Source organism: Chroicocephalus ridibundus, chromosome Z (assembly GCF_963924245.1).
Source record: "Chroicocephalus ridibundus chromosome Z, bChrRid1.1, whole genome shotgun sequence".
NCBI classification, from domain to species: domain Eukaryota; kingdom Metazoa; phylum Chordata; class Aves; order Charadriiformes; family Laridae; genus Chroicocephalus; species Chroicocephalus ridibundus.
In genome coordinates this window covers 57,534,862-57,555,393 of record NC_086316.1, presented here as the reverse complement: position 1 = coordinate 57,555,393, position 20,532 = coordinate 57,534,862, and positions in this window count along the sequence as shown.

Here is a 20,532-nt window from a genome sequence, read left to right as displayed (position 1 = left end):
AAAATCAAATCATAAGTGAACACAACCAGATTATTAACATTACTATCATGCACACAGATATGCAGACATTAACAATGGCATTGGAATACAGCTGCAGCAGGAATTACCAAAGTCACCAAACTCCATCTAGTGGGAGAAACCCAGAAACAAACAAAGAAAGGATGCAGTAGTGCCCACTTGCTGATGCATACACCTTGCATACATATGCAACGAACACACACAACTTCACTTTGAACTCCTCTTTCACAAAAAGTCGAAGATGTCAAAGGTGTTTTTTTATCCTATTTGACTGTGGAAGGGGGCTCAACAAAATAAAGGCAGAATTCTTGAGGAAGCCATATGCCAAACCTTTGGCTCATCAAGTGTCTCAGGGTCTCAAGACACCTGATATTGCCTTTCTCCCTTATCAATTGAGAGACTTATTCTTTTTTCAGCTTGTGCAGCATATGTTGCCAAAACTTTTTTGCCACTAAGCAGTAGAATGGTGGCAGTGGGGGAAGTTAACTAGTGTCCGATCAATCCAGAGATATCTGGCAAAGTCAGTACTCTGTGATATATGTGGGTGATGTTGGTGGATGAAAAGCTCAACATGAGCCAACAATGTGCACTTGCAGCCCAGAAGGCCAATCGCATCCTGGGCTGCATCAAAAGAAGCGTGGCCAGCAGATCGAGTGAGGTGATTCTGCCCCTCTACTCTGCTCTCGTGAGACCCCACCTGGAGTACTGTGTCCAGCTCTGGAGCCATCACACAAGAAGGACACGGACCTGTTGGAGCAGTTGCAGAGAATGGCCATGAAGATGATCCGAGGGCTGGAGCACCTCTGCTATGAGGACAAGCTGCGAGAGTTGGGGTTGTTCAGCCTGGAGAAGAGAAGGCTCCAGGGAGACCTTATAGCGCCCTTCCAGTTCCTGAAGAGGGCCTACGGGGAAGATGGGGAGGGGCTGTTTGCAAGGGCTTGTAGCGACAGGATGAGGGGCAATGGTTTTAAACTAGACCAAGGTAGGTTTAGATTAGACATTGGGAAGAAGTTCTTTACAACCTGGAACAGGTTGCCCAGAGAGGTGGTGGAGGCCCCATCCCTGGAGACATTCAAGGCCAGGCTTGATGAGGGTCTGAGCAGCCTGATCTAGTTAAAGATATCCCTGCTTACTGCAGGGGTTTGGACTAGGTGACCTTTAAAGGTCCCTTCCAACCCAACACATTCTACGATTCTATGATGTGTGCACCCTTTTAACTGAGGTCTGCTTGTGCTGGATTGCTATCTGCTAGCTGCTTTTCAATATGAAAAGGCAAAACTTTTTCCCAGTCTGGCACCTTGGACGTATCAAGCCCTTCTTTTGACACTTCTTATCTTGAACTACTCTATCTGTAAGTGCACTCTATCAGAGGATGAACTGTAAATCTGCCTGGAGAGTGAAGTTAGTGCCCAATACAGCACTTTGTTTCACATTCTCAAATGACATACTTTTTGTAGTCAAAACAAAGTGTCTCTGTTAATGCCTAGTATATCTACTGGAATTAATATTTTCCTAGGCTATCTTTCTCTTCATGCAGAAAGTCCATATTACACCCTGGCTGTGGAGCAGCCCTCTTGATGGGCTTGAAATTCACCCTCTGTGCCTTAAAAACATCCCAATTGCACTGTTATTTGGGAGATGCTAAAGTCTCTATTTTGAAGTGAGAGAGATGTAGCATGGGTTTGCTTTGCTGGTGGGATGTTTTCTGGTTTGTGCAAAGCTGCCTTTTCTGTTTTCTTTACTACACATAGGCAAGGTGCCTGCTTAAAAAAGCCTACCTCCCTGGTTGCTATTTCTAGTAGTAGAGCTGAATGGATTAGCATGAAACAATAAGTCATCCCCCATGTCGAAATTAGCCTTTACGTTTAGAAATATATATATTAATATAAGTTGTAGAAATCCAGTTTAATCACTGCTGCTCTTGGTTGTGGACTTCTGATGCTAGCTGTGCTTGTGTTTAAATACTGTACCAAATGTCTTGGGTGCACAGGAACGAATGCAGTCATGTTACCTGACACATGTTAGAATACAATCATGAATGCAAGCTTTGACATAACTAGTGGATGCCAGTGTCAGTACAAGGAAGTTAGGAGGGGACCGAGAAACTCCTAGTGGAAGACAAGTAGTTACAGGGGTGGGCTAAAGCGGTCAGGATAGGAACAGCTAGGAGTTAGCCTGGACTCTCTATGACCCTTCTTCCCCCTCCGCGCCCTGCCCACCACCTCCGATAAATGATAGCATCTGGTGAAGTAGGATGTAAAGGAAATCTGTGGCATTTGTTTATATGTTGTACTTTTAACTGCCTGGAGCAAGTATAGAGATTGCCCTGCCCAGAGGCAGGGAGCTGTGGGAGCATTTGTTGTACATCTTTCTTCAGCTAAGCCCTTTGTTCAAAGAGCATAGGAAATTCCCCTTGCCACCACTCTTCTGCTGATTCCTATTGCAACTCTAGATACTGGAAGGACAAGATTCAGACAGTTCAGCAACCTTCCTGTAATTATGGGAAGAATCATAGAATCATAGAATAGTTTGGGTTGGAAGGGACCTTAAAGATCATCTAGTTCCAACCCCCCTGCCATGGGCAGGACATCTCCCACTAGATCAGGTTGCTCAGAGCCCCGTCCACGTTGGAGTGGGAGACGGACCCGGAGTAACGATGGAATCTCAGTATGAGTATGATCGTTCTCCCTTTATTCAAGTTTTCACAGAGTATATACAGACAGGCAATAAGAGCACGCGCTAGCGGCAGCTATATGATTGGCTTACAGTCTCTGTTCACGCGCTGTCCATGCAGTTCATTCACAGATCAGGTTGGTTACAAGAATTCACATAGTAAATTGCTTAGTCATTAGCACAACATGTTTTCTACCTTCTCAGTCCCCGTTTTTCCCATGTACTAATTCCATTTTCTACCACCTGTTTTGCTCTTAATCTAATCTCTCATAGTAGGGAGGCTGGCTCACGTGACCATTTTCTCTCAGACACATTCCTACAATCCCCCCTTTTTCTTCTTGAGCCAGCCAGACCTTATGCATGGCATTTTCTATCATGTCAGTCACTTTGCAGAGAACACACGAGGCTACCATAATCAATAATAATATAACCAAGAACAGCATGAGCCCTTGCTTTAGGAAGTCTGATAACCATCCCGTTATACCCCATGAGCTTAACCAATCATCGAAACCGTTTTTTACCACTTTTAATTTGGACATGTTATCCTTCAGCTCCCGTAACTGCTTATGAATGGATGGTGAGTGGTCAGAAAGGTTCATACAACACATACCTTCAAAATCTTCACATCCATGACCCTGAGCTAACAGCAAAAATTCAATAGCCGCTCGATTTTGCAACATAGCATGCCGAATGCTATCAGCATCAGTAAGCAAGCTAGATATGATTTCAGTTGTAAGGTTTATCTGTTTACTTGCCCAACACCCTGTCTTATTCAGCATATTTAATGCTGTTGCTGTTCCTAGCGAAGGAAGAATACTTAGCCCTATTCTTTGTCTGAGATTCGAAAATGTTATATGGTCGTCACAGGATGGAGTGAAGGTATGAACTGTTCTCTTGGCTCTGTGGTTCCTGCGTGCTCTGCTCACTGTGTCTTTGGCCGTACGCAGGCCTCTGCTCGTAGATCTGCCACATCTCCCCCTTTTTCGTTTAACACCAGACCATTTACTAACAAGGTTGCCACAGCTTGTGTTTCTACTCGTTGTGACGCCCTTAGCCGGTTATATACTAAACACAATTAAAAACAGAATCAAAAAGAACCCTGCTAAGGCAATAAATACCCAGATTCCTAAATTTAGCCCAGAAAGCCAATTTCTTTGGATTTACCCACGAGAAATCCTTTTGTAATATTTCAAATACATTGTGGTTGCTGACAGCACAAGTGACCCTGGAAAAACAATCGTGGTAACATTTCGATCATCATAGTTACTGGTTTTGAAAAGGTATGTGGCAAAAATACCCACTCTAACGCAGTCAGGCTCTTTGCGAGTGCATCATCCCACTGTCCTATCAGGGCATAAAGTTGAAGTTCTTGTAGGAAGGTGTTCAATGCGTCTTGCAGCAGTAGTAGACTATATCTTATCTTTCAACATGCTGTAATGCCTTCTGAGCTGTTGGCGTTAACGAACATAAAACTTATGGGGGGGGGGGGGAGCGGACACAGTGCTTCAGGGCATCCCCTGTACCTTCAAAGTGGGCTCATGTCTCTCTCCCCCTCTCTGACCTGAGACAGCCTCCTTATATCCTGCACTGGATTGACTGGAGAAGTACAGGCTAGAGTCGCTGCATGCATGGCCAGCGCACGCAGCGAGTCCCACCAGACTCTCCTGCACTGGATCGAGTAGAAAAGTACAGGCCAGAGTCGCTGCACACGTGGCCAGTGTATGCAGCGAGTCTCACCAAACTCATGATCCAGCTTTGCTAACAGCAGCTGTCTGATACGTGACTACATCGTTGTAATCCCTTCTTGTTATCTTCTTCTGTGAAGGTCAGGTTCTCATGGATACACACATAGTTTTTAGAGCAACATATTCTACAACTCGTACAAGGGTACGGTGCATAGCGGCATTTACAGCTGATCGTATAATGCTTATAAAACACGGCAAACAGCATACTAAACATAACAGACAAATTCCTTCCACACAGGCGATGAGTACAATTTGCTTCAACCAACCCCACCCCCAAGTCCATCCAGCAAAGAGATTTAACCCAGTGGCCTCCACAAGTTGCTGGTTCGGTCGGTGCAGTTCCTGCAGCTGGGCATGGATGGATTTGGAGTGGTCACTTAGATTCACACAATACAGTCCTTTAAAATCTTGACAACCATGTCTGTAAGCTGAAAGCAAAAAATCAGTAGCAGTTCTGTTTTGCAACGTCGCATATCGAATACTATCTACATCTAGCAATAACTCAGACATAGCGGTACTAGTAGCATTGTTAAACTTATCCTTGGCAGCAAGAGAGTCCTTGTTATCACGAATCCTTGGCAGCAAAAGAGTCCTTGTTAGCAAGAGCGCATGCGGACTCCCTGTTCTTGCTGGTACTGTGCTTTGATCTTCTTCCACAACAGGCCAAGATTCTCAAGCAGCTGGATAAGGTGTCTGTGAGTCCATTACAGGCTTATGTCATCCAAATGTTTTTCTTGCCAGCACCCGAGACTGAATAACCATTGGTGTGATATCTGTGTTTTCCAGCACCCAGGTGCGAGTCCCTTGCGTGTATTTACAGTCCTCCTCGCCGATTTTCCGTTGCTTTCCCATATTCCACCCCCTTGCTCAAGAGACCGCTTCTGCTGGGTTCATTTTAGTCTCACAGGGTATAACACAGAGCAATCTACTAAGGCATGCAATAACGTATACACATATAGGAAAAAAACAAAAACATATCTCTATGGTACTGCTTTGAATCAGGTGTCCTATTTCTCTTTTTCTGATGCTTTCTCGTAATGCTTATGGCATACTTTTGTGCTAATGTGGCACATTTCCCATCTAATTGTTCCTGTTTGGTTTCTTTTTGTTTGTTTGTTTGTTTTTTTTTTCTTTTTTTTCTCTTTTTTTTCTTTTTCCTTTTTTTCCTTTTTTTTCTCTTTTTAATTTTTTCTTTCTTTTTTTTTTTCATCACTTACGACTGACATAAAAGTCTGCCTTTGCAACAAGAGCTCAGTTTCTCTTTTTTCCTTAAGTTTCTCATTTTCCTACAGAGCATCCTATAGACTTTGTCTCAACTCCTTTTCCCAATCAACCATGATCTTATAGACAAACAACAAACAAACAACCAGCGATACGCCCTGCATGGGCGAGCCGTTCCCGAGAGTGTAAACGTGTCGGCTGGTGAAAACTCCCCCAATATTTCAGGACTTCCATCGGTTCTACAGCCCATCCTGGTGTATCTGCCTGGGGCGCGCTCGCCTTACGTCTAAACATTGTGTACACAGAAACTTCTTCACTTGACGGAGTGTCAGCCCTAGTTGCATACGAGAACAGTACCACACCGGGCAGACACCTGCTCAAGTGGAGTCACCTAACGACACTGCACACAACAAAAAGCAAACAGTAGCACAGATGCTGATCAGCAGGTACAAGCTGGCGCCCACACACACTTACACAGCAGACATACAAAAACAGCACTTTTATCTCAGGGGGACGACTGGGGAGGGGGCGTGGTGGGCAATGTCAGGAGCAAACAGCTCCGGCTCTGTCCTTCTCTGCTGACATCCTGCCTCCTCCATCGGCCTCAGGTGGAGCAGAGGGGATCAGCAGGGGATTGTCCCAGACCTTCGGACCTGGCCTGTTCGATCCCCCTCCCGTGGGTTGTAACGCTGCAAAAGCCCCGGCTGCCGTGGCTCGCTCCGCGTTCATATCTTGTAAGGTCGATAACACCAACCGCCATGTCGTCGCTGACGGTGATGCCTCTTTGTCTCCTTTACTTATCACTTCCCACAGTTTTTTCCCAACAGCCTCCCATATTTCTGGTTTAAAAGCTGTCTGGGGCTCTGGTGCAAATCCGTTCTCTCTGCACCAGGTTAACAACCTTCGGAGCATAGGCTCATCATATTTCACCCCTCTCTTAGAGAGGATATGCAGGAGAAGTCTTAATATTGCCCCTTCTTCTTTTGTTACTTGTTGCCCCATCTCCTGCCCCGGCTTAATCAGTTTGAGCAACAGTTTCGCTGGTGTTTCAATCCCTCTCTTAGAGAGGATCCCAGCGAGTAGCATGGCCGCAGCTTCTGTTTCCATAGCTGCGCCTGGGAGGTGAGGAGCGACCTCACGCCGTTGTCTGCTCCCGCTGATGCGCCCAAGCAGCACGTCTCCCAGCTGAAGTTTCCCACTCCCCTCCTCTAGCTGCTTACCGCAGTCTCGGAGAACTCAGTCGCGCTGAACCATCCTCTGCTACCAGATGTCGGAGTGGGAGACAGACCCGGAGTAACGGTGGAATCTCAATATGAGTATGATCGTTCTCCCTTTATTCAAGTTTTCACAGAGTATATACAGACAGGCAATAAGAGCACGCGCTAGCGGCAGCTATATGATTGGCTTACAGTCTCTGTTCACGCGCTGTCCATGCAGTTCATTCACAGATCAGGTTGGTTACAAGAATTCACATAGTAAATTGCTTAGTCATTAACACCACATGTTTTCTACCTTCTCAGTCCCCGTTTTTCCCATGTACTAATTCCATCTTCTACCACCTGTTTTGCCCTTAATCTGATCTCTCATAGTAGGGAGGCTGGCTCACGTGACCATTTTCTCTCAGACACATTCCTACACGTCCAGCCTGGCCTTAAAAACTTCCAGGGATGGGGCTTCCACCACCTCCCTGGGCAACCTGTTCCAGTGTCTCACCACCCTCATGGTGAAGAACTTCTTCCTAATGTCCAGTCTGAATCGACCCATCTCTAGTTTTAATCCATTCCCTCTAGTCCTACCATTACCCAGCATCCTAAAAAGTCCCTCACCAGCTTTCTTGTAGGCCCCCTTAAGATACTGGTAGGCCACTATAAGGTCTCCTCAGAGCCTTCTTTTCTCCCGGCTGAACAACCACAACTCTCACAGCCTGTCCTCATAGGAGAGGTGCTCCAGCCCTCTCATCATCCTTGTGGCCCTTCTCTGAACACATTCCAGCACGTCCATATCTCTCTTGTAGTAGGGGATCCAGAATTGGACACAGTACTCCAGGTGGGGTCTCATGAGAGTGGAGTAGAGGGGGAGAATCACCTCCCTCAACCTGCTGGCCACACTTCTTTTGATGCAGCCCAGGATATGATTGGCTTTCTGGGCTGCTAGTGCATGCTCGCAGCTCATGTTGAGCCTCTTGTCCACCAGCACCCCCAAGTCCTTTTCTTCAGGGTTGCTCTCAAGCCAGTCACTGCCCAGCCTATATTGGTGCTTGGGATTGCCCCGACCCAGATGGAGGACCTTGCACTTGGTCTTGTTGAACTTCATGAGGCTGGCATGGGCCCATGTCTCCAGCCTGTCCAGGTCCCTCTGGATGGCATCCCTTCCCTCCAGTGTGTCAGCTGCTTGGTGTCATCGGCAAACTGGCTGAGGGTGCACCCTATGCCACTGTCCATGTTGCTGACGAAGATGTTAAACAAGACTGGTCCCAATACTGGTCCTTGAGGGACTCCACTTGCCACTGGCCTCCACTTGGACATGGACCCATTGACAGCCACTCTTTGGGTGCGGCCGTCAAGCCAGTTCTTTATCCACTGAATTGTCAGTCCATCAATCCCATATTTTATCAGCTTGGAGACCAGGATGTCATGCGGGACAGCGTCAAAGGCTTTGCTCAGGTCCAGGTAAATGACATCGGTTGCTCTTCCCTTGTCTATTGATGTCAGGCACAATTTGCCCTTGGTGAAGCCGTGTTGATTGTACCCAGTCACCTTTTCGTTATTCTTCTGCCTCAGCAGTGCCTCCAGGAGGATCTGCTCCATAATCTGATCAGGCACGGAGGTGAGACTGACTGGCCTATAGTTCCCTGGTTCTTCCTTCGCTCCCTTTTTGAAAATGGGGATTATGTTTCCCCTCTTCCAGTCAGTGGGGACTTCACCAGACTGCTATGACTTTTGGAATATAATAGAGAGTGGTTTAGCAACCTCATCCACCAGCTCCTTCAGTACCCGTGGGTGTATCCCATCAGGTCCCATGGACTTGTTCACTTTCAGGTTCATCAGATGGTCACGAACCTGATCTTCACTTATGATGGGCAGTCCTTTCCAACCCCTGCCATTGTCTTCTGTGACTCCGAGAGCGTGGCTGGAGCCCTTGCCAGTGAAGACTGAGGAAAAGAAGTTGTTGAGAATCTTGGCCTTCTCCATATCACTTGTCACCAGCTCCCCCATTTCCTTTCTGAGGGGACCCACACACTCCCTAGTCGTCTTCTTACCATTAATGTTCCTATAGAAATTTTTGCTGTTACCCTCATTGAAATAATTTTGCTGTTTCCCTCATTGAAACAATTAATGTCACACAAATCATTAGTGTTGGGAGAGGCGGCATTAATGTCTAATATTTCTGGTCTAATTTGCTCTGGCTCATGTGCTTTATCTTTAGGAGATAAACATCACAGCGGTCTGTTCTGGCTTTGCTGACATATTCTAGAACCTTGATGAACCTCTTTTTGTGTAGATGCTCAGGAGACCATTGTTTTGGGAGAGAGTTTCTGTGGGGTGGCTGGTTGCCTATCCCCAGCATGGAAGAATTTGGGGAGCAATAAGTCATGCCAATGGCTGGAGGTTGGTTTTATAATCTCATATTCGTTTCCGTCTCAGTAGGTCCAACCAGTGCTCTTTCTGCGTAGAGTTACCTTGCTCTGGTTTCTTTTGAGCTTGAGTAGCATCTTCATTTTACTGAATGACTGCTTTGCCTTATATTTGCCTCATTCTGAGGTCCCAGAACCATCAAAGGTATATTTAATAAAACAGCATTGCATTGCAGTGCAGTGAGTTCACCATGTAACACTTTTCAGTGGTGTACATAAAACGAACACTAAACCAGGGTCAGTAATACCTTGGATGTGGCCTCAAGTAAATTTCCTTATGGACTTCACTGCCAAGTGTGGTGTTTTCTGATTTTCCCATTAACAATAACATTTTTGGAACACATCTTCTTTCTTGTTCAGTATAGATATTATGCTAACGTACAACACAGAGTGAAGTTTATGTTACCAAAACTCATTCCTCGACGTGAGTGTCAATAGGTTAATATTGTTGTAGGGATTTTGTGGAGGACTCCAGTGCAGATTGTTTTACCACAAGAAGCTTTTCTCAAAGTTTTCCTTCATGCTGCTTAAAGTATTTACATTCACACAAAATAAATCCCCTCACCTGTAAGTAAAATACGCAATATACTTTCTTCATAAAAGGTGGACTGTTCTCGAACTGTCTTTCCTGTTCCCTGATTTCTGACTCTCTGTCACTTCCCTATAATAAAGCTGTTGCTTTATAATGCTCAAGATACCTTAAAAGGATAGTGTTGTGTTTATGACTGAGCACGGTTTGCACTGGTAAAAGTTCTGATTCTTTGTCATGGGCAACTGAAAATAAAACACTGGAAAATGTAATAAACAGATGTTCTGCCTGCCACAGAAGTTCCCAATTTCTGCAGTATTTATATCCCAGAACTGTCCCTTTCTTCATATGATCAAGGTGGTTTTTTTTTTTATTAGAGATGTGCCAAGCCATAAAGACCATTTCAGCCTCTTTAGCTGTGTCTGTTACCTTTACATGTGAGAAGCAGGAAATGACTGCAGAGCCCAGCATCCTGCAAAGGATTATGATTGGACTTGCCTGCTTGTATTTTGGCATTGCTCAGACGCTGCTGTCAGGTTTTAGGGCTGCAGTGTGCAAGGTTGGATACAAAATGCAAGTTAGTAAGCTTTCACTCCTAATGTTACAGAGCCGAAGAAGGATCACTTGCCTGACTGTGCAAAAAATGGGCTTTGCCTGGGAGCAGACTGTAAGAAGTCATCATCATGCTCCTGATTTTGATCAGTCTTGTCTGATGTACCAAGAGGTGGCAAAGTAATCTGCGGTGCTAAAGTGCCTTGCCACATGCTGATCTGGCTTCTCTGAAACAATAACCAATTGGTCATTCATAGCAGCACATCTGGCTTGTCCAGGGTGTGTTATTTATGGCTGTTCATATGCTGACATGGCCTGACAGCTGAAACGTATACATGCTTTGACGGCTTGCTGTACATTGTAGGACCTGATGCAGACCGGAAAAATATCCCTTCAGATGTTGTTGGTTTTTCAATTATCTCAGATTGCCTCTTAGCTTTGTAGTTGTGGACGGCAGCACTGTTAACACTGCTTTCATTCACTAAAAGCGTAAAGTTACAGCACTCTTTAAAGTATGATTGCAGTCAAAACGCAGTCCAATTAATATATTTTTCCTCTCAGCAAGATACAGAGTGGCCATCTTTAGCTTTCAAGTTAATGTAGCGTTTATTTTTGACTGTCGGTATGGCAGGATCACCAAAACCATACCTGCTTCACATGGCGATTGAGAACGTGCTGGGCTCACTCGACATACTAAGTTGAACACAAGGAGAAAATGGTTTTGTCCACAGATTAGATGATATGACCGGGAAGACTTGAAAACAAATCCAATAAATGGTTATGCATGTATAAACCAAATTGTCTCAGCCAGATTACACATACATAACTCAGTATAAAAATATGGTCTGAGAATAATTCAATGACAATATGGAAGTGGTTTTGATGCTTCTTTTCTGATTGTAACCATCCATCTGAGTTTGTATTTCTGGGATTTGCAACACATATGCTTCAACACACAAGGCCAACTCAACTCATTCTAATTACATCAATTACAGGACACAAAATCATTGCAGGATATTTGCCAAAATCAGGACTATAGAACGGCTGCAGAATTGGTGTCTACTGAAGATGATCACAGCAAGCAACTGATTTGCTGGAAGGTGAAGATGGCATTTGTTTTTGCAATATTTACATTGTTGTGCTTGCAGATTTCTCTGATGGAATTTTTAAGGCTAACAGAAAGAAGACAAACATTAGCCTAACAGGCCACGTTTGAGTTGAAGGGGACTGTTGGCTGAAGGAATTGAGAAGCTTATTCGAGCATGGAAAAAACCGAAAGAAATTACCCTGCAGGAAATCTAGTGAGATGGCAGTAATCTAACAGCAGTCCAGAAAAAAAAAGGTGTGTGTGTGGGGGATTAGAAAAAAAAAACCACAACTTTGCCTCCTGCTGCCTCCTGTTGTATGAACCTGTTTGCTCGTTTTTTTGTGTGGACCTCTTAGAGACACTCCACAGAATGACTGAACTCTTGCCTTCTTAACCCTTTCATTACTGTATTATGATTGTTTTTTATTTTCAAAAGGATATAAATCCTGAAGACTCCCATCAACATATACATATGAGCAGCCACTGATGCTCATGGGAAGGACCATCGGATCCACAGTAGGTGGATTGCCCCATCTTTTTAATTATTTCCTGCTCTATATATGTTTTACAGGTTATAAACCACCATCCCATCGTGGGACTTACATTTTTGATTGTTAAGTGGGTTATTCCTTGCATGGCATTTATGATTTTTATTGTGCCTATTCTTGTAATTTACTAGGGAAAGGTGGTGTGGGAAAAGTTTGTATTCTTCTTAGTGTATGCCTAATCTTGTCTCAGTCAATAGTAAATTTGAATACCAGTTTTGGCATGGGAGTTGATACAAAGGTTTATGCATATTTGGAATCATACGGACTAGGGGATGTACATCACCCTCCCCGGTTCTGCACCAGAAGAGTCCAAATTTACAAGGATTATTCTAAATCTTACAAAAATATTGAAAATAAATTAAGTCCGCTTTTTCTTGACCAGAGAGAGGGCCAACCATTGAAAAGTAACAGGGTGTGGATTTTAACACTCAAGGGCTTTTGCATCAACTTCCGAGCAATTCTACTTGAGAATATTTATGGAACCAAATTTGTTATCAGTCCTTGAACAATAGTTCTAGTAAATTGTGTTCCCAGTTAAATATGTCTTAGATATGCTTTTGGAGTTTTAAAAGCAAGGTCCAACAAGTCTCCAAGATGTCGCTTCAAAACTGATTAGCATTGAACATGTTGTTGCTTAAAGAACACGGAGTGTGTGGCATGTTAAATCTGACTGAAGGAGAACGCTGTATTACCATCCACAAGGCCACTACCTCCATAGAAGAAGCCTGTGCAAGGATGAAGGAAGCTGTGGATAAGACCAGAGAATTGTTCCAATTGCTCCCACCGAAGGATTGGTTCAATGGACTGAGTCCTGGATCATGGATCCCTTCTCTTTTGCAAACTTTGGGACTTACAGCGTGGGGAAAGTGTCTGGCACAAATTGGAATGGTTTTGTTGATCGGATTTATGTTCTTAATGGCAGGAATTGCTATGACATGAGGTACAACTACCTGTTTGTTCCCTTTACTCCTGCCGTCCACTCTTGTGGTCATGTTCCATCATGAAATCCTTAGGAGTGATGGGGTGGAGAAAATGCCTTCTAAATATCACCCTTATGATACTGTGTGATTCAATGCTAGGCCTTAGAGCAGCCATATGTATAATCTCTCTTTCTGTCATCTCTTTCCTCTGCACCTATACACTATGTTCAGATCACAATGGTTGAAGAAAATCTTGGAGTGTTTGAGCCACAGGGTGGTGTAAGAGATGGACCGTAAATTCCTTGATGAGGGGCAGAAGGCGCTCCAACCCTTCAGTGGAAGGCCTGAAACACCTGCAAGGAAATAAACAATGCAGGCCTGGCCTTCAAAGAACTGAGAAGGCTTCTGGTGCCTGAAAGTGTGGGAGAACTGTCTTGCGAAGACAGGATAGTTCTGCCACTCATGTGGTAGGCTTGCTAGTTCTCAGTCCTCAAGGCCATTGTGTCCGATGAGTGACCTTTGCTTCATTATCTGTGAAATGCATAGGAAAGCGCACCCCCCCCACATATGCTAATGAAGATTATAGAGATCATGCTAAACATGTATGACTATGGCACTTGTCTCTCCACCCAAATCATGCTACGCGTCACCTGGGAGAAGGGAGAAACCTGAGATGAGGCTGTCCTCAGCAAGGGCTGTGGGCCATGCTAATTCAGCAAACATAAAAGGGGAAAACAAGTGCCTCTAGAGGGGGAACAAAGAAGAAAAAAAAGAAAAAAATAGTGCCTGGGAAGATTTTTCCCAAGAAAGAAGACCTTACCAGGGAAGATTTTTCCAAGAAAGAAGAAGATTATGCCTGGGAAGGTTCCTTGAAAAAGACGCTGGAACCAGGAACGGTGGTCTCTTTGTCTTTGTCTTTTTCTCTGTCTTTTCCTTTCTCTATCCCTCAGTTTCTCTTTTCTCTTAGAGTTGTTCAGAGTTGTTAAGTAACAACCTTAAGTACTGCTTGCCATAAATTGTCCTATACCTGTTGTTGAGTAACACAATGCGTACCTCACCATTTGCCATAATTTGTTATACACCTAACCAATTGTCACGGACTTGTGAAGACCTATACTAACCATTTCGGGAAGCTAATAAATGTTTCTATATGGACCTTGAGATTTGTCTCACCTTAGTCCGCACCTTTGGGAATTTACGAATCTGAAGTTACTTACCCCTCCTCTTTCCTGGGAGTGGGATGTGACACCATTTCTCCTTGGCTTTTTAAGAAGGGCTGAGGCTCTTTCAGAAGTTTGCCCCCCATGCTGATTTGCACCTCCTGTTTGCAGAGAGGAGAGTTTCCTTCCTGGATGGTGTGACAACTTTGCTTGGGGAGAGGGGGCTGTAGGGCCCAGGGGCACAAAAAGCCCTGTCAGTTCCTCTGCCCTTCGCTTCTGCGGAGGAATTTCACTGAGAGGTGTGTCATACTCACCTCTCACCAAACTCTTTGTCTTCTCTACCAGAGAAGCTGCGAAGAGAAATGCCCCTGCTTGTCCAGGCTGGTGCTTCTCCACCTCCTCCTCCCTCGAGAGCTGCTTCCCAGAGACTTTTGATGCGGGACTGCCAGTGTGACCGGGGGCTGGGCTGGAGTGCGGTCCGGCAGGGTCTGAATGTGGGGCGGGTGCCCCCACGGCCCCTATCAGGAATGAATTAGAATGTTTCATTCTTGTAAGTGATACTTTTTTGAGTAAACATCCCTGGGTTCCTGTGATGTGTAACTAATGGAGTGCTAAACTCTCAGGGCTGGTTTAAGACTCAGAAAGTACACGTGTTGCCAATCCATCATGTTCCTAATACTAATTAACATAGCAGGGACACAATAAAGCCCCAGAACCTGCACACATTACCCAGCTCACATTACCACTCTATAACAGTCTCTCTATTGACCTAACAAAAGCACACATTGGAAAAACGAGACGCGGTCTCTTCTGACTCAGCTAGACCTATGCAGCCAAGGAAGAGAGCCGAGAACCCTCATTTATTATTGTCTATTATTATTCTGGTATACAATGGAACGGAGTTCTCAAATCATGTACAGCGACATTTCTACCTTGCCTGCATGTGTGTGTTGCACACCGCTGGGCAGGCAGCGCTAACGCAGGCAGAGCAGCCCCTGACTTGCGGAGAGATGGGATTGCCTTGGAGGGCGTGTTCTGCTCCTGCACAAAATAAAGGAAGACCTTACTTGTTGATTTGCATCCCTATTATTTGCAATCCAGTTACAATGAAAATCTTACTGTTATTAAAACTTTACTAATATAATTGTCCTTTGTTCCCAGGCTTAAACTAGTTCCTGTGTAGACAAACTAAAAAGGTAACAATTCGGTTAAAATTCATTCTTGGCTAGGTGAATATTTCTTTTTAGGTCCCAGAAAACCTTCCTTGTATTGAAACACATTGACATCCCTGTAATACGCTCCTTTTATTGCATGGTAATTCCTCTGCTTTTAAGAGATTCATGATGTACAGCCAAAGGAATACTGGAAGGAATCCGAACAGCGAGAGATTAGCACATTCGTGTAGCAGTGATCCCTAACTGGACACAGTCCGGCTTTGTGGAAGTTGAGGGTGAGCCACCGTTTACTTCCACAATTTCATGGTTAGGATTTTATGGTGCCTCTGGATGAAATCAGTAGAGTTCACTCAACAGTGGCACTTGAGGCTGGGGTGTATCTCCTGTTGTTGCACATCCTCCAGTGGGCTGATTATAGAGAGCACTAGTTTAATCATTAAGGCATGAAATTCTGGTACCTTATTAAAGTGGTGGTAAGTTTGGTAAATCAGTACACCACTACAAACAGGCAAATTGAGCAAATTCTTGTGTTTCCTAACTTCCTGGTTAAAAATTATGATGCTTTTTTTTTTTCCCTGGACCAGCTGTTAGGGTGTGCCTTGCAATCATAAATATATTTTGAAAGAGTTTTCTCATCACTATTTAGAAGAGGGAACTAGTAATTTATAGCTATATATCCCCCAAATTGTGCATCCTCCAGGTCTCTAGTATGTGGTTAAACCAGATGGTATCAACTGGTTGGACATTCTGGCTGAGGTGTTGGTGTTTCTGTGCTGCAGTCTGGGATGGAAAATGTCCCCTGTAGGTCAGGAAAGTGGGCCCTAGAGGTAAAATCCTTCTGGTGGGAGTCACAAAGGAGACAGAGACATGCCAGACCGATGTCACCAAGGCGGCACTGCCCCAGCCCTGTGACACAGCAGCTCCTCTCGCCTTTTCTCTGAGGAGAATCATCAAAAAAAGAACTGACAAGAAACTCTTCAAGCCCAGTGTTTTGTGGATCATACTGCCAGCGAACTGGACACGCAGGGCAGGACGAACCTCTGAACAGCATATTGTCTTCTCTTTTAAGTCAAAACAAATTAAATATAGGCCTTACCCAATTTCCCCTACAGTTGACACAGGAGGTTTTCTGTTGACTTCAGCAGACCTGGTTACAGCCCTCTACTCCTAGAATTGGTTAATTTTATGCACTGAGTGGTTTGACACTTTGCATAGTTGATATCATGTTGGATGGCCAAAGACCGCGAATTAGTGAAGTGTCACAGATGTTAAATCATAAAGTAGATGACAGTGTGCTCGCTATGTCATATGATCTTAGCACAGTTTGTGGAATAGTTTTTTTTATTATTGCAAATAATCATAAGTGCTGAAAAAATACCGTAAGTAAAATAGCATTTTTTAGTACAATGCATCCAGTGTTCTTAATGTATATACACATCTGCAATATGTTAAACTCAGACTTATGCCCATTTAATCTCAAGGATTTCAATGGGGTGTCTGTATGGAATGAAGGGAAGATTTTGATCCCAGAATACTGAGTGGCTGCACCTTTCAGGATGGCTTTATGCCTTAGATTTTCACCTACATTTTTGTTTATAATAATAAACACAGCACTTATTAGATATGTAATTATAATAAATTCAGCACTAGTGATGCTTATCTAATGTAGGGATGATTTCAGGTACTGTTTGCTTTTTTCTTTGATGATTTTAGGGAACGGCGTATCCAGATAAATCTGACATGTGGCCATGTGTTGAGCCATAGTGCTAAATGTCTGGTCAGGATGGGCTCTGCCTACAGACATGGCCAGGATATCTATTCCAAGAGTCAAATTCAAGCCAGTCAATGATCAGGCACTTGTGAGAGGAAAAGTGTTTGAAGCAGTTACAGCTCCCCTGTTCCCCTTTACAGATTTAAGTCACAACCAAAATGGATACTTTGGTCCTGCTCCCTTCTGCTATGGGACAAATTCACAAGATGGGGCAGAGGCACCTCTGGCCAACAAGAGTGTTTGCCAAATCACTACTTAGCACTGCAACCAATAGTGAAGCAAGGGCAGGGCAAGAGAAGCAGCAAATGAGATGCTCCTAAATGTCCCTTAGCACACAGGTGCCGTGTCCAGCCAGGGCACCAGCTTCTCTCCAGTGGTGGCAAAGCCATCCCTTCAGAAGGTGATCCTGGTGTCATCCCACCATTTATGTTGACTCTGAGGGGAGTTGAAGGTCCCAGTGATGGCACCTGAGACAAAGAGACAGGCTGGCAGCAGCCATACTTATCTTCCGTCCAAAATACTTGGTAGGAACGATGTGTGGACCAAGTGTGGTGTACTGGAAAATTCCCCGAATGTGCAGGATTACTAGCCAAAAACGAAAAAAGGAAAAAATGAACCGCCTAAATAGGGTCAGATTTTATTTGTATAGCTGCAGAAATCTCTTCCACCTCAAACCTAAATCTTCTGGAAAGGGTCCCTGCACCCATAAATGCTTCCTGTTAAGTATGGAAGGAGTTTGAGATCAGCATCACACCTGCTGTATCACATATTGTGAATGCATCCCCTGCTTTCCTGTTTCCGCAACTGATGTCCAAGAACCAAGTGAGCTGGGAGTTCACAGCACCTGCACGTGTGCATGTACCAGGTGGACAGATGTCCTGCTCCATGGAGTTACAGCAAAGGCTCACCTGATTTTCAAGGTAAGTTCTCAGAAGGGTAGGTGGCAAAATCCTTCAGAGAGCTTCAGTGGAAATGTCAAAGGTGGGGATGCACTACGCTGTGTTCGCTGCAGTTTTCGGAGAGCCAAACTGTCTCACATTTACTCTGAATGCTGAGCAGATCCCACTCACTTCTACCACCTTGGACCTCTGCAGACTCCATAGTGGACCCACAGTGAGCCACAGTCTGATACTTGTATTTGCACGGTGCAGTATCACACTCTATAAATGGTTCTGCAAACTTTCTTGCTCATGGGAGTATAACAAGCAGCCTTTAGTATGGCATAGGTACATGTGTGCATCAATGTGGCCTGAGTCCGTCTGGCTTATTTTAACTGATACATTGCCAGATTCTGATGCTATTTTTCATGCTGGATAATACCTTAGGTCATCCTATTAATTTCAGAAAGGCTACTCAGAGACTGCAACGCTACCTAGTAAATGAGAACACAGTCTGTCTAGTTACAGTTATATGATAGAATTTTTATTGTTAAGCATAGAATAGACTACCCATCTTATTTGATTTAGCAGGTATCTTACTGGCATTTTAAATATTTTGCATACGATTGTAATGCATCCTGAAGGGAAAGAAAAAAATGCACCACAAAACAGTTTATTAGTAAGACTTCTTGCTGTTCTGCTAAAATATGGCAATCAAAAAGACAATTTACGTTGCAGAGACTTGACCTTTACTTTCCAGGACTGTAAAATAAAACCCCAAACCCCACACTTTCTGCATCTGGTTGACATTTGAATAAAACTGCCAGAGTGCAAACAAGTTTTGAGACAACATCTCCAGCAAACTCTGCAGTGACTTTAAAAATATTCTTGGCTAAGTTACTTTTTAAGGCCATATGTTGAAAAAAAATAAAACCCAAAACTTCACTAGAATTTATTGCAACAAGAGATTTGCCAAACTACTTAAGACATTTGGGAAGATTATAGTGAGGTACGTTAGTTGCTGACTTGACAATTTGCTATGCTCACTGCTTGTATATTGGATTCTTGATATTCATGCTGAGAGTTGATCCAACTTTCTAGTACATTTTAGCAAGGGATCTGCCAAACGTCTACTGGCTTATTAATGCTGGCAAACCAAAGGTCAGCCTTGTTTATAAGCCAGAGCAAAGCTGCTGCGGATGGCACACAAGTCCTCGTCATGGCATTTTCCTTGTTTAAATTCAAAATTCCAGCACAGGATTGGATAAGGACTGGCTTCAACTGGTTTTGGCTTGGAATCTTGCTAGGTCTGCCCCGATGTCCCCTGGCCATGAACATGGAGGCTGCAGAAGAGGAGTTGTAGTTCCACTGAGCCATGTTTCTTCCTTGCTCCATCTCATGACCACCACGCCTGCGTGGTCCTGTTTGCAGAGGCATGGGCCAGAACGTGCCTCCCTGGCGCAGCCCCAGTGGGTGGGCAGACCCCTCAGAGGGGCCTGCTGTGGAGGGCAAACCTGCCCTTCCTTCACAGCCCAACTCCTCTTCCTCTCTGGGAGCTCAACTCTGCCACCTGGTAGCCGCCAGGGTGAAAAGGCTTGTAGATGGGAAAATCTTCTGCACCCTGTACCTGATCCAAAACTGTCCATGTTTCTATAGGAAACTTTCTGTCGACGCCCCCGGACTTCCCATCAGACTTTCCCTAGCTGCACCCAAAGTGGCAATTCTGCTCTGCTCACTGTTACTGCTTTTGATATCAATCCAGTTTTACGTGACTGAAGATTATCCTGGTACGATACGCAAGCTTCCCTGTAAAGGCCAACCCTTGCCCTCCTTGCCAAAGCAAACATTCCTACAAAGGCCGTGGAATCACTCTCACAGTCAATAAAATTTCTTCCATATCGTCCTATACTGAACACATTGCCTCAACATTTCTTACATCTTTATTATATGTATTTATTATATTTATTTGATTGACATGCAGGACTAAGAAAATTCTTCTTCTGACTCTGTACATAAACCTGCTTACAAATATGTTAGGTAGTGAGGTGTGAAAAACTTAAATAGTTAAATGCCTGCTTAAAACACAAAAATAAAAAATTTAAACTTGCTTGTTTAAAACATTTTAAGGTACAACCAGTGTAGAAAGGTCCGTATCACCGGATAAAAATGTCATACACGTTTACCTTAGTGTAAGGGCTGCTTACAAGAGACAGAGGGAGTTTGATGTGGGAAAAAAAATAAAAACTTCCACATTTTTGTGAAAGAAAACCGGAAAAGAAATCATGGTTTTTACTGGGTGGATAATACCGGAAAAGGTGATTCTTCTTTTTTTTTCTTCTTTTTTTCTTTTTTTTTTTTTTTTTTTTTTTTTCCTCCGCAGTTGAGATTACCCGGGAAATCCCGACGTTTTCGCCGGAGCAAAGACGTGGTAGCTGTACGTTCCGCGGCGGAGAAGCCTATCTTGCAGGGCCCGGACCCCGGCCTGAAGCGTGCCGCTGCGGGTCCCCGACACCGTCGCCGCGGGGGTGTCAGCTCGCCGGTACGGCGGGAGCCCCTGGCCGGGCACCGGGACCCCGGGGCGGGGAAGGAGGAACGGGGGGCTGGCGAGTGGGGCGGGGGCA